Below are 13,820 nucleotides of genomic sequence, written 5' to 3'. Positions count from 1 at the left end.
CTATATACAACAAATTAGCTCTTTTTAAAGCTCCAATTAACATAGTGAGTTCAATGGGGTAGAGCCATTCTCTGATTCGGTTAATATACATTGAGACTAGAGTTAATGGCTTTAAATACATCATATAAATATACATGTATATTTGTGTAAAGGCATAATGAAATTATTAAACAAAGAAAGTTTATAAATGATAAACCACTTGAGAATTGGTATTAGAGTATTCAGCCAGATATTAATTAACACTAGGTAGGAAAGTTCTATTTACTTTCTGTGTGATCTGCCCAGAGAAACCTCCTCCCAGGGAACTCTCATTGAAGAGCCCTATAGTATGTATGTTTTTTGATGACTTTTATCAGGCTCAAGATTTTTTTAAAAATTGTATTGAAGTACAATTTACATATGTTAAAAAATGAACCAATTTTAAGTGTATAGTTTGATGAGTTCTGATACACCTATTCACCTGTATAACCACCACCATAATAGAGATGTGGAACATTTCCACCATTCCCAAAGATTCCTGGTGCCCCTTTGCAGAGTTTCCCCACTACCTTGGTTCTAGGTAACTCCTGCTTGGCTTCTATCGCTAGAAGTTTGATTAGTCTTCTTTAGAATTTCATATCTTGTACTTGAATTTATATAGTATGTAGTGTTTTGCTACTTGCACTGTGAAATGGTTTTCAGAATCATCTGCACTTTTAGGTATAGCAGTTTCTTTTTATTATTATTGCTGAGTAATATTCTATCTTATGGAAAAATAACAATGTATCCATTCATTTGTTGATGGGCTTTTAGATTGCTGAAATTGTGGGAGTATTTTGAAAACAGTTGCTATGGATGTTTATATGCAAGTCTTTTGTTGAATATATATGTTTATTTCTCTAGCAATGGGATTCTGGGTTCTAAGGTATGGGTTTGTTTAAATTGATAAGAAACTGCTCAACTCATCATCAAATTGATTTGTGAACCATTTTTAAAAATAAAAGTTCCTCATTTCCAAATAAACTAAAGTTGCTTATAATTGATAGGATAACTTCTAGATACATTATTAAAATACCATCTTTTTAATTAATAAATTAACACAGTAATGATTTCTTATCTTTAGGTTATCTATAACATATTACCATTTTTGGAGGTAATGATAATTGTCCTCTGACAACTCTTTTTCATATTGCTTTTACCAAATTTAGGTCCAAAATGAATACCAAAACCATTAAGGTACTTTTTTAATGTAAACTATCACTTGCTGAAAGACCTCTGGGTACCTCCATGTTTTTGAGGGTACCCCCACCTCAAAAGAGAATGGATGCTAGGAATAATTAGGCTGGTTTATATTCACTATATTTTTAATTAGCTCAACACTTTATTGAGAGTTGTACTGTTTTATCAAGATCAAGATAGGGGAAGAGCTATCTAATCAAAAATAGAAACTGATCTTACCTAGGTGAATTATCCATAGGTTAAATGTTATTAATATAAATATGTCTCAACCACTGATATTGTACATGATAAATAGAAGCCTAATCCTTCCTGTTCACGTGCAAAGATGGGCACAAGAACTGCAAGTTGAATTTTAAGAAGTTTTGTTTCTAGATCTGAGAAATCCATAATAATTAGTGATAATTATAACATTCACTTTACTGATGCATTGGATCGACCTGGGGATATACCCTTATGTTCTTCCCATTAGGATATCATTGTGTGTGATATCATGAGACAGTTATGTGTTAGTCTCCAACAAGAGACACCACCTTCTCCCTCATTTTGATATTGTCGGTTACTAAAAAAATCGAACCGAAATTGGTTCATCTAAGTATTGGTAGGCAGTCCCTATCTTTTCTGTCACAGTTGCCTAAAGGGCTCTGCTATCAATTTCAGGCCAGAAATGGAATCTTAAGGAAAAAACATCAAAAGAATCATAGCTACGCTCATCTGTGTGTATGATTCTTGCCAGCTGACGGAATGGACATAGAAATCAAGACATTAGACTTACGAACTTAGTAGCTGCAGTCCCCTCTCAACAACTGTCACTCTGCAGTTACAGCAAACAGTGGTAACTTTATTTAGTAATTCATGGTCTCTTTCCCAGACAGAACTCTTCAGGTCCTTCCATGATACAGTCCTGGTCTCCTCCCTGTCTTCACTGAGATGTTCAGAAGAAATGAAAAGATACCTAGTTATTTAACTTCGAAGATGGATCATTTTCACAGATCTGCACAGTGCAGAAAGCGCAGAACTTAACACTTTATTCGATAAACAAAAAAGGAAAGAAGTCTTACTGACTCTGACTTTGGGAAAAGGGAATTCTGTGCAGGCACCTGCAACGGAAGCCATCAGCACTCTGACCATAACCCTTCAATGCCCTTTACCATTTTTGTGCTTTCACTCCCCAAAGATAGCAAGCATCTGTGTCTGTTTGTTGGCGAGCTGTTTAGGCTGTCAAAACCCACTTGCACATCCAGAGAGCCAAAGTGCCTGGGGATGTATGTTCCCCAGGGGCAGCCCTTCATCAGTGACCCTATAACTCCTCCACTTCCCCTGGGCCTGAACAGGGCAGTTCTAAGGTATGACCTCCTCTGTCCCAAGAGCTCACCTACAGGGTTGGCCCATGCTCAATGTGAGGCTTTGGTTGATATTTCTCGCTTGCTTTGTCTTCTTCCTTTCCTGCCCCCTGTTTTTCATTCCCCTATCCAGTTTTTCCTAAGAACACTTCTTAATAAATCACTTTCACACTACTTCTTGCCTCAGGTTTTGTGTGGATAACCCATCCTAAGGCAACATTGCCCTCTCCCAGCTTTACCTCTGTCTTCTCCATGTCATAATAGCTTCTTTCAAAGCCTCATCTTCAAGTCCCACAATCCAAACTCCACTTTTCACATGAGGAAACTGTTCAGCTTCTCTGCAGTCAGGAAAAAAGGCTGCAATTGGATGCACACGGAAGGTCTCCTCTGCCCAGGTTTTGCCAGTTTCAGGTGATGAAAGATGAGCTGTGGACCAGGGTGTGGGAGGTAGGGTCTTCCAAGTCCAGTTCAGGCTCTGCACCTGCTGGAGTTGTAGTAGATGACGAAATCAGTCCAGCAGTTGTTTGAAAAGTCAACCCACATCAGCAAAGCAAGTCCTCCTTCCTTCTTCCTCTTCTTAGTTTTCTTATTCTTTTATTTGGTTAACAGAGGATGGACAGCCTCGTTTTATATGAGAAAACGGTTTCATTTAAAACATGTGTTTGATCTTGTTCCTGGGAGAAAAAAAAACAACAAAAACAAAGCAAAACATGGCATTACTGACCTAAGAATTCCTAACTTTTACCAAAGCTCAGCTTTATTACATGAATCACCATTTGACTGTGAATGGCTCTATCTTACCAGCGCCTGTTAAATTCTTTCTGATGCCCAGATCTTCCTCAAGTAGGAGACTGGGGTACATATGGAATCAACTCCACTTATCCTGAACGTAAGAAGAAAATACAGACCTTACAACATATTATGAGCATGACTTATAGGTATGCGAGTTTCTTCATGGAAAAAAAAAAAAAAGAAACAAGTCCTCTTTGGGACACCACGTCACAAATGTAAAAAATCTTTACTATATGAATTGTTTAATGGTTTATTGAGAGTATTATGAAAACTCACATTAGATAATATCGCATCCTAAGAATCATGTAAAATTTTATTTTTTGATTCTGAGATTTTCAGCAGTCTAAGCAAGAGGGTAAGATGACCATCAGTCTGTGTACCAGTTTTCATGGCATAATACTGGTGATGTGGATTAGCCAGTGTGAGAGACTGGGTTGCAGTATTAACCTTAACATTTAATCTGAAAATTTTAGCTTTACTCCAACCTTAAAAACAATTTATTTTATTATCAAAAGCCCCCTCTCAGCTCCCAACATTGTCCACAAATAGCTCTTATTAAGACAATCAGGCTAAGATTTTACTATCTTTTCAGAATTGGAGTCTATCATCTACCTTTAAAGCTAGGAAGAGAGGGACTATTAGCTCTAATATTTATTTCCCCTTAATCTTTAGTACCACACCAATAATTTGGGAGAGGGGCCATTAATGAACCCCATTTTTAAAAATTAATTTCTCAGCCTCCATAGAAGCTAGACATGGCCAAGGGACACACTTCTGTCCCAAGGGATGCAAGTGGGAATCATTAGATGTAACTTTCAAGAAAGCTTACATAGTGTCCCTTTGAACTTCACCCATTCTATCTTCATGCCTGGAACATGGACACAGGTTTGGAGCACCCATTGTGAAACCATAAGGTGACCGTGAGGAGAAGGTCAGTAGATTTTCAGGAACCTCAAACTTGAGTTATGATTTGCTGATCTGGTGCTTGCTAGCTGATTTTGTGTGTGTGTATGTGTGAGGGGGAGGTTAGGAGGGGGACTAGTTTGTGTAAGCCACTTTTTGTTATTGATTTGTGTTGACTTTTGTTATTCACAACTGAACATAAACCTCTTGTTCACACAGTAAGGAGATAGTTGTCCAAGCTTTGACCTGAGAACCCAAAGTATAAAAATTATACAACCTTGCTCTACCTCTGTCCAGTTTTCAGGTGTATCATTGACTTCTCTTATTTTATGTTATAAAAAAGACTGGACATTGACATCATCTCTGCTAAGTTGAAAAACTAGGATGCTACCCATGCAGTGTGACAGCAGAGCCTTTAAACTCCTTTGGCCACCACCTCCCACACCCATCAGCAAATTGATTTTTACGTTTCACCAAATTCTTCTGTAACAATGGCATCATGTAAGAGGAGAGTAATAGGATTTTCTGTATAAGCCATTATTCCTTTGTGTAAAAACAGCTTTGTTCTAATGGGGTTATGATGGGAAGAAAGGAAAGAGCACAACCAGGAACATAAAGGTGAAGCAGTAGTCAGCAGATCAAGAATGCTTTGAGGAAAGTGTTATCCTACTACACAGTCTTCTTTCCTTCATTTTTGTTTTTTCCCCAAATGCCTGATGCCAAGGCAACCATTTGTCAAGTCCATCCACTTTACCTCTCCTGTTCATTTTTGCTTGTATTTGTAGACTTCGTTCCTTAGGATGTTCTCTGGTGTCTGGCAGACGGGTGGTGCTGGAGCCCCCAAGGACCAGGCAAGGACACATCTTTCCAACAGTGGTTGCTAATGGGGCCAATGGAAAGACTGATTGTTTAAAGTTCTGCGAGGGTTCATTCTGAGGCAGAATTTGAATAAATTATTCTGTGGCTGCAGCACTCTGCAGGAGAGCCAGTTCCTCGTGTGGGGAGTTTGATATGCCGTCTGCTCTGAGGAGCGTGGATTAGTCCATCTGTTTCTGGTTTTCAGAAACCTGAGGTGAAGAAAATAAATAACAGGAAAAACAAAAATGAAAAATGTCCCTGGTTCCTGAATCTCAATACGTCTGCATGTGCTCCTAAATCACCCATTCCATCCAGATGCTGGACTTCCTGGGTAGAAAAAGCAGCATCCAGATTTCGCTTTTGAGGATTTTTAAATCTTTAGAAGGATGGCCCATTCATTACATAAAAATGTGACATTTCCAATTATTTTGGCAAAGAAATAAAGATAGCACTCAATTTATGAAACTGTATTCTCCCTATCATTTCCTTTTAAAAGGTGACTCACATGTTTTCAACTGAGGCTGATTTGAGCCTCCATTTTTCATAAGCAGGAAGATACAGCCAAGGAATCAGACATATTTGCCTGAAGATGACACACTGACAGCCTCCAAATGTTTAGAGTTAACTGAAAGAAGATTTGTGTTCAGTGGCCTTAGCTCCAGAAGGCAAAATTAAGACCAATAGGTAGAAATTATTGGGAGGGTCTCAAAGCTCAAAGAACGTTCTAATCAATGACCTGTTAAATTTTAAGTGAACTACTCTGGATGACAGTAGGGATCCATACCTGCTAGAGATCAAACTGGAAAGAGGACCATGAATACGGGTTGCTGCATAGAAGATGCATGAATATGTAAAGATTGAATTCGGTGGTTTCCACTTTGTTCACTCACTCTACAACTCACTGCGATTTCTTTTCTTTTCTCAGACCTCTCTGAAACTAATATTGGCCTATGGTCATGGATTATCAGGGGAGATACTACCTATTTTTATAGTTATTATTATTATTATTTTACTCATCCCTTCACCGGTGGGTGAGAACAATATTCTGCCTATCAGAGAGTCTTGCTAATATTGACATGTTTGATATGTTTTTCTAGAAGAATACGAGGTTGCAATACATGTCACAGCTCTATAAGCCAATCAACCCCAAATAGTTATAATCTTTAGAACATCATTACAGAAAGGGATTTTAGAGTACAGTGAGTTAATTTTGACTTTTTCTATAATTCTCAGATTTGTTTCCAGGTCAGCTTTTCTCTATTGAAGCTACTACCTGGGTCATTTTAAGTCTCTATAAAGTCTACTTTACTTATAACTGCCTTGTCTAGGCAAAGTCACATGTCTGAATTTATTTCCCTTGTTATCTAATTTGCATGTCCTCTAGCTCTTAACTTGAAAAGAACCTGTTTATTTTCTCTGCAATTTTAAAATTCTGATCTGCTCCAGGAGAAAGCAATGTTTCAGTCAAAAATCTGTCTTCTGGTGAAGTCTAAACTTGAGAAGAAATGCAATGTTGTGGAAAGGACAACAGCAGGATGGATATTAAAGAGATAAGAATTTGATTCCTCTCCTTCCGCTAACTATTTAGAGGAGCTCAGATGGGCCATTTAATCGTACTGGATTTTAATTTCCTGATGCGTGAAAGTAAGGGATTAGGCTAAACCACCTCAAGGTCACTACTACTCTGGAAGGAGGAATCAGAGAATTTCAGATTCACTACATTTTGCTTTGGAGAAACAATCCTCTATTTTAAAGAACTGAAGTACAAGGTGATCTCTCCTTGATCAGAGCTGAAATCCTCTCTTTGCTCCAGTACACATTTCTGTTGTGGCAAATGTGTCTTTCTATCATTTCAAGAGATACCTGAAAAAAGTTAAGGTCTTAATTCTTTTATGAGCAGTCTCTACCTACTCCCCAACTCATCTCCCTGTCACCCCCAAACACACCTATGCTCCAGTCTTGGTGAAATGCTCAGTGGATTCCCAGGTGTAGGGTGTTGGACATTTTGGAGGACAATGGTAATACCATCTATAAGAAGTCAATCTCAAATGGCTTCCTGATCAAGAAAGTCAACCAAGAAGGCACAGCAGAAAAAAATAGGATTCTCAGAAATTCTGGATGTGAAGGTTTTCTTTGTGGGAGTCAGAGTTTTGACATTATATGGGTGGTGAGAACTATCAAGTGAAATTTGAGTTTTTTCATAAAATATCCCTTAGGAATCTTGGGGAAACTTCAGGTTACTTTAATAACAGAACTGTCAACAAATCCAGGACACAGCTCAAACTTACTTGGATAAATTATGCTATTATGCTGTAGTAGACCGGAAGGTCTTTTGAATTTACCTTTTCCTAATTTAACCCTCACCCCCCACAAGCCCTCTACCATGAACAGCTCAGATTCTGAGGCATAACAAGGGTTCAAAATATACATTGAATAAACCTTACTCATAGATTGAAATCACAAAGTAAATTTAATTAGCTAGCCCTTCAGTGATCATTTGGATTTAGTCAAGAGGGCAGTCCCCTTCTCCCCTCTTGAAAAGATGTATTGTCCCATGACTTTTTTGTTGCTACACAGGAAATACAGTCTGAAATCCACATTCTCAAATCACAAAGCCACTCTGTCTAAAAGCCAAGCTTTTGGCTGCTTTGGGGAGTAGGCTGCTCACTCCCATGGAACATTCAACAATTCAACCCATCCAAATGTAGAACTTCTACCCTCGTCCACTGAGGGTCTGTTCCAGGCAAAGGTCCGTAGCCAGGAAAGGGAGGTAAGGAGAAAACTCTCTCTTACTTACTCAGTTCTCACACACATGAGCTGCTGTTTCCCACTAGAGCTGAAATGGAGGGTGGAAGGAGAGCCAGGACTAGTCTTTTAGATTGTCTCTACCACCTACAATGTTTCAGTTCTACAGTGTGGTGTGTCTCACTATCCACTTTGGTACCTGATAGTTGCACCAAAAAATCTTAAACAAAGCAATCATTTTAATAATGCGTTGCAGAAAACCAGAGGAAGTTCGTAGAGTATAAAACAACAATGATACTTACAGATTTCAGTCTCAGGAAATACCAGCTGACCCAAGAATAGAAGTCCCTGAATCCTTTGAAAACTATTTCTTGACTAAAAAGAATGGTTACCTTTGCTCTTTTCCAGTCTTTCTCCCTTTTTTCAATCTTATTTTCATATGCATCTAAATTGAATTTTAACTTAATTATTTTTATTGCTGCAACCAAATATATCTGGTTTAATCTAAGAAAAAGTTTGCTTTAAGAACAAACGGACAAAAAGTCCCAAAGTACCCATTACTGGGCAGGGCATAGGACCCCTGAGTGTTGGAAGCACAGGGCTTCTCTGTTCTGAACAACCTCAGGGATTTGCTCTGTATCTTGGGAACTTGCAAACATGGAGACTTTTATAGTGGCAATAAAGAGCCTGAAACTACCTCATAAGCCTCTCTGTCAGACAGTAAGTCCCCTAGCACTTCTCCTAATTAACTTCTAACCCGCTGGCCATGGGGATTTTTTTCTACTTTAACTGCTAATGAAGTCTAGAATCTCAAAGTCTCCCTTGATTTTACTAGAGCCTTCTAGTAGTTAATTATGAGCCCTGTGTTTTTCTGACTCACTTGGACTTTATAAGGTGCACCTCGGTGGGGATGTAACTTTTTTTTTTTTTTCCTATTTAGAGTCAACTCAACTTTCTTCAGGTTTCTTTTGCTTGCCTCTGCAGGATCAATAGAAACTCAGGAAAAACAACAACAAGATAAGAAAATGGATAAATCGATTTTCGGATGTGGGGCCATTTGAGGGAGAAGTTTGAGGATGTAATAATCTTGTTTCTCAGAGAAATACGAGCTGTACCTCACTGAGAATTGTTGGTTTGAGCATGCAGAAGAGAAAGTCCAAGGAAGTAAAAGAATAACAATGAATTCAAATTAGAAGAGAATATGTAATTGGATCAATCACTTATTTATTCTATTTGACCAACATTAATTAGCCAGCTTTTGTGAGCCAGACACTTTTCTAGACACTGGGGATGAAGAAACGAGCAGGCCTTCCTGGAAGATATTATCTCAGTGGGGATCTCAAACTCTCTTTTCCTGAAAGATCACATAGTGCTTCAGAGGTCAGCTGCAGAGTGCTCAATCCGATTTTGGAGCCAAAGAACTCATAATCTTTGGAAAAGGTGAAGGAAAACCCTGCTCCACTGTATGTGTCATATGGACATTTCTCTGCTTTAAAAAAAATAAAAATAAAAAAACAGAAAACATGTTGCTGCCATATTTCTCTACTAAAGGAGGAGTACATGATAAGGGCATAAATGACAGGATAAATTTTTCCCCAAGTTTATGAATTATATCTGAATTTAAAATAAACTCCTGCAACAAATACAAACTCAAATGACCACTTAATAGCTTAGCATTTAATTCAGAGATTCTTTAATCCTAGCTGTGTGCAAGAATTGGCGAGGAAACTTTTAAAAAATTGAGAAGTCTAATAGTTAACATGGTTATATGATATATAGGTATCCCCCACTTTTTGAAAGTTTCCATTATGCCACTTCGTTTTACAGAAGACCTACATTAGTACCGGTTTTCACTACCTGAAAGAAATCTGAAGAGGAATTTTTAAAAGGTGAAAATGGCATTCAGCATTTGTTTTTCAGCAAGCCCTCACAGAGGCAGCATGGATCTGAGCGGGCAGAATGGCACCATGAAGCTCCTTCTCTGGGAACCACACTCAGCATCTCAGCATAAAGCCCTGTAACTCTGAACTGTATCTGTAAGTGTGTGCTTTATGTCAGTTTATGTTAGGAAGATGTATCCTAAGGTGTTAAGAAAAGCCTAAGAGGCCTTGTAACAGTGTTATGCTTAGCACAAAACAGGATGTAATTAAGCGTTTCAATTGTGGTGAATGAAATAAAGACACTGGGCACGGGCTGAACTTGCCTGAGTCCACCAGTCATGCTAGTTACATGCAGAGAGAAAGAATCTTGAGAGCTGCTGAAGTTACTATGGGTTCTACTGGTAGCACAGTGGTTTCTTTAAGTGGGTATCCAATAATGGATACAATGGCAAGTTTATTACTTGAGTGGATTGATGGTGTACAAAGTATGGTATGTATTTGTTATTGTATCCCTGCTTTAACTATATGTTTGTGTTAGTTTAGGTTCTATGTGTTATTTGGTATGATTTGGTAGGGTATTTTTGGGGTCTGTGAACACAAAAAATTTTCCATATAAATCAGTGGTAATTGCTTCTTCACTTTACACCATCTTGGCTTACGAAAAGTTTCAGAGGAAACTTTGTGTACTCTGTGATAGCAGGGGAAACCTGTATAGGAAAATTGTAGAGAGTGGAGAGAGCCTAAGAGCTTTCATCACAAGAAGAAATTTGTGTTTCTTTTTTTCATTTTATCTATATGAGATGATGGACATTAACTAAACCGACTGTGGTGATCATTTCACAATATATGTAAATACAACCATCATGTTGTACACACTAAACTTATACAGTGACACGTTGATTATTTCACAATAAAACTGGACAAAAATTAGAGAAGTCTAGGCAGGCCCTACACATGAAGATGCTGATGCTTTAAATATGAGGTGGGGCTTAAGAAATGAGCAGTTTTATTTTTAAATTCCATAAATAATTTTGATGGGCTATCAGAAGCCAAGAGCCACTGATAAAAATCTTCACTTATGACCTCCCCCCAAAAAAATGGGTGTAGAAAGAGATAATATTTCACTTAGTAGAAAGCAGAAAAGTAGTTGCTTAGATTTCTGATCCTAAATGAAGATTTTTTTTGGTGAATCCCATGTAGAAAAAATATTAACTACTAGTGAAGATGTTTAGTTTTCTTCTTTGTGTCATTTTATTGGAGATGAAAGTGCTTCCTAACATTGCCAGATTTTGACAACCAGATAAGTCACATGCCAACCATGTTTGAGTGTCCTTCCTCTCAAATGACTACTGCATTTATCTTCATACTCTGAGACATTAAAAGAGTTTCCCTCAGAAAAGAGACTCTAAGACTTGTCATCTTTCTGTTCTCTTTGACATTTTCCTAATTGTCACATTTTACTTCTAATATCTGTTGAGATATCCCAAAGAAACTCAGGTAACACACATACACACACACACACACACACACACACACACACACACACTCACTCACACCAGCATTTCCAATTAGAATGATTGACCAACTTACTTTTTTTTCTTTTTTTTTTTTTCTCAATTTACTTTTGATTGCTATGGTTGTTTTTCATTTTTGGAATTTGGATTTGTTCTGGGATTCAGAAAGCTTTACATTCTTAGACTGTAGATTTATCCAAGATCACTTCCTCTAATGAGGCCAGATATTCTTTTATTTCAATTCTGTTGGTATCTTTGGATGAGATAAGCCAGTGTGCCATGGATACGACTTTGTCTTTATGTATAAGACAAAAAAATAATTTATTAAAGTGTAATTTTTTTAAGGGAGAAAAGAAATCTATCCAACATGATCACCACAAAGTATTTTTAGCCACAATACTTGCAAATTAAAGAAATATCCTGGTTTGTCCTCACCTTCTCATGAATGGTGTGAGATGCATCAGTGGCTTTTTAAATTCAAGCATAATTTTCAAAAATTTGAAAGTATGACTCTCATGTAATTATAATATGGACCTGATTCAAGGTGTTTATTCAACTCATTAATTAATGAGGAAACCAGTAATAAGGCAAAAGATGATTCAACTAGCATTTTGAGGATTTGTATTTTTACAGGCATTTTGAAACAATGATAGAACAGAATAATAGGTTGAATCCAAACCTGACTGGTGTTCCACAGACAACCATGCATAGGGGTTATCTTTCTACCTGACAGAAACTATTTGCATTTATCAGACCAAAACCTGCAAGTGAACACATATTTTACTCAGTCTTTATTCAATAATAAACTGTGAGTCAAATCAAGTATATTCTTCTAGAATAGATGATCCTTGAGTGTGCCTGTTAAACAAAGCCTCAGTATAAAATTGAAAGAACATGCTGCATACCTTTTTACCCAATTCCCATGCTTTTAATAATTTTTCTTACTATAATTAAGTGGTAAAAACAATTTCAAAGCATCATGCCCTGAGATAGCTCTGAGGACAGCTTTCACGTAATGGTAACGAGTCCATGTTTCCTCCTTCCCAATGTCATTCCTTTGTACATGTATACAAGTGTACAGGTGCGTGCAAGAAACATGGCAGCTCTGGCATTGCACATGCAATGTGAAAACCTTTTTAATCTCCTTTAAAAAACTGAATTTGCTCCTCAGACAACTTAAACTACCCTGTTCCTTAGAACCAGCCTTACCAATTTTCTTTTCCTACTATCCTCTTCACCTCAGCTCTCTGTGTAATTTCCTCAAGAAGTAGCAACATTCCAATCAGAGCAGAATTGCTCTTTGGGGCAATTCATAGAATGCATTTTATTGTCCTTCCCAAGGGACTTTTACACAGGTGCTTAGAAATCTAGACAATGAGGTGTGGCCTTTCCCAGATGTATATCAATGGGTGGGGCTTTCTTTAAGAACTTTGCAAATTTTTTTTAAGTATAGAGTTCCGTTTATTGATGCCAGTATGTTCCCTGAGAGGGTTTATGGAACATAAAAGGAAACCTAGCTTTCATATTTTCTACCATCTTGAAAAAGGGAATATTAAATTAACTCTTTCATTTGCGTTTTGTTTCCTTGCTTTCATCTTGAACATTTCCTGATAGAAAAGTCCTTCTTGTGCTGAGAGAACCACAATGATGTCAGGATGACCTTGACTAAATGCAAATGTCCGGAAATTTTGGAAACATTTTGAAGAGACACCACAGGCTTAGAATCTATTTAGAATCTATTTTCTCCTACAGAATATTCAGAATAAAGAGTCAAACCGTTTGGACGTGGGTCAAATATGATCCTTAATGCTGCCAGTCTGTGGGCATGTTATAACATCTTATGGTGGCATTGTAATTTTCTCCAGTTTGCTAACGAAGACTAATTATCCAAATAATTCAGGCTGGCTATCTGCTCTTGACCACTGCAAATCTCCCTGCTGTTCCTCAAAGCTCTGTTTGTTCCCCATTTCTTCTCTTGTTTTAAACCCCTCACTGTTCTGAGTGCCTTTTATTTAAAGAGAAATTGGATACCTACTGTGTAAATTTCTGCAGGGAGTCCTTTAATGTAGACTGTTGCAATTTTCTCCAGGAATATGCTAATAATTACACCGGTTAGGGACCAGGACTTCCTTATCTACAGAGGAGGAACTGTGTGAGAAAAAAGAAAAAAAATCTCAACTCTCTACACCACTGAAAAGAGAACAAAAAAAGAACAAAATAATAAAAGAGAAAGAAAACAAAGTTATTTGTTAAAATGCAGGCTGGAAATTGATGCTTAGAAGTAGCAACTGTGGCCACTGGTCTTTGTACATACAGCCTCTTAAGAAAAGCCACGCATGAAGGGAGAATGGTGAACTTTGGTCTCACAGGGCAGCAGGCTGAGTTCTGGCCTCCAGTAGTCATGGCAACAGAATATCCCCTAGTGCTCCTGGGGAACTACTGGAGTCCTCTGTTGCCTCTGTCCGAGGTATGGGTGAATGGCAACTTCATAATCCTGAATTGCTGGTTAAAACTGGTTTAAGGGAGCGCTGGCTTTTTGTTTTTGTTTAGAAAACAATGGTTTGAAATCA

At 37.7% G+C, this 13,820-nt stretch overlaps 1 long non-coding RNA gene across 1 annotated transcript; it reads right to left on the bottom strand.

Annotated features, from left to right (window-relative positions):
* Window positions 1-2,803: 2,803 nt before the first annotated feature.
* LOC141571300 (uncharacterized) lies at window positions 2,804-13,400 on the bottom strand. The gene is made up of 3 exons (XR_012496062.2): window positions 13,286-13,400; window positions 5,008-5,320; window positions 2,804-3,232 (listed from the first exon to the last, which is right to left on the bottom strand). It is a non-coding gene; the product is annotated as an uncharacterized LOC141571300 (long non-coding RNA).
* Window positions 13,401-13,820: the final 420 nt, after the last annotated feature.

The sequence above is a fragment of the Rhinolophus sinicus genome, chromosome 16 (genome assembly GCF_057876585.1).
Source record: "Rhinolophus sinicus isolate RSI-liver-muscle chromosome 16, RSI-T2T, whole genome shotgun sequence".
Taxonomy (NCBI): Eukaryota; Metazoa; Chordata; class Mammalia; order Chiroptera; family Rhinolophidae; genus Rhinolophus; species Rhinolophus sinicus.
This window is presented reverse-complemented; position numbering and strand designations above follow the sequence as displayed.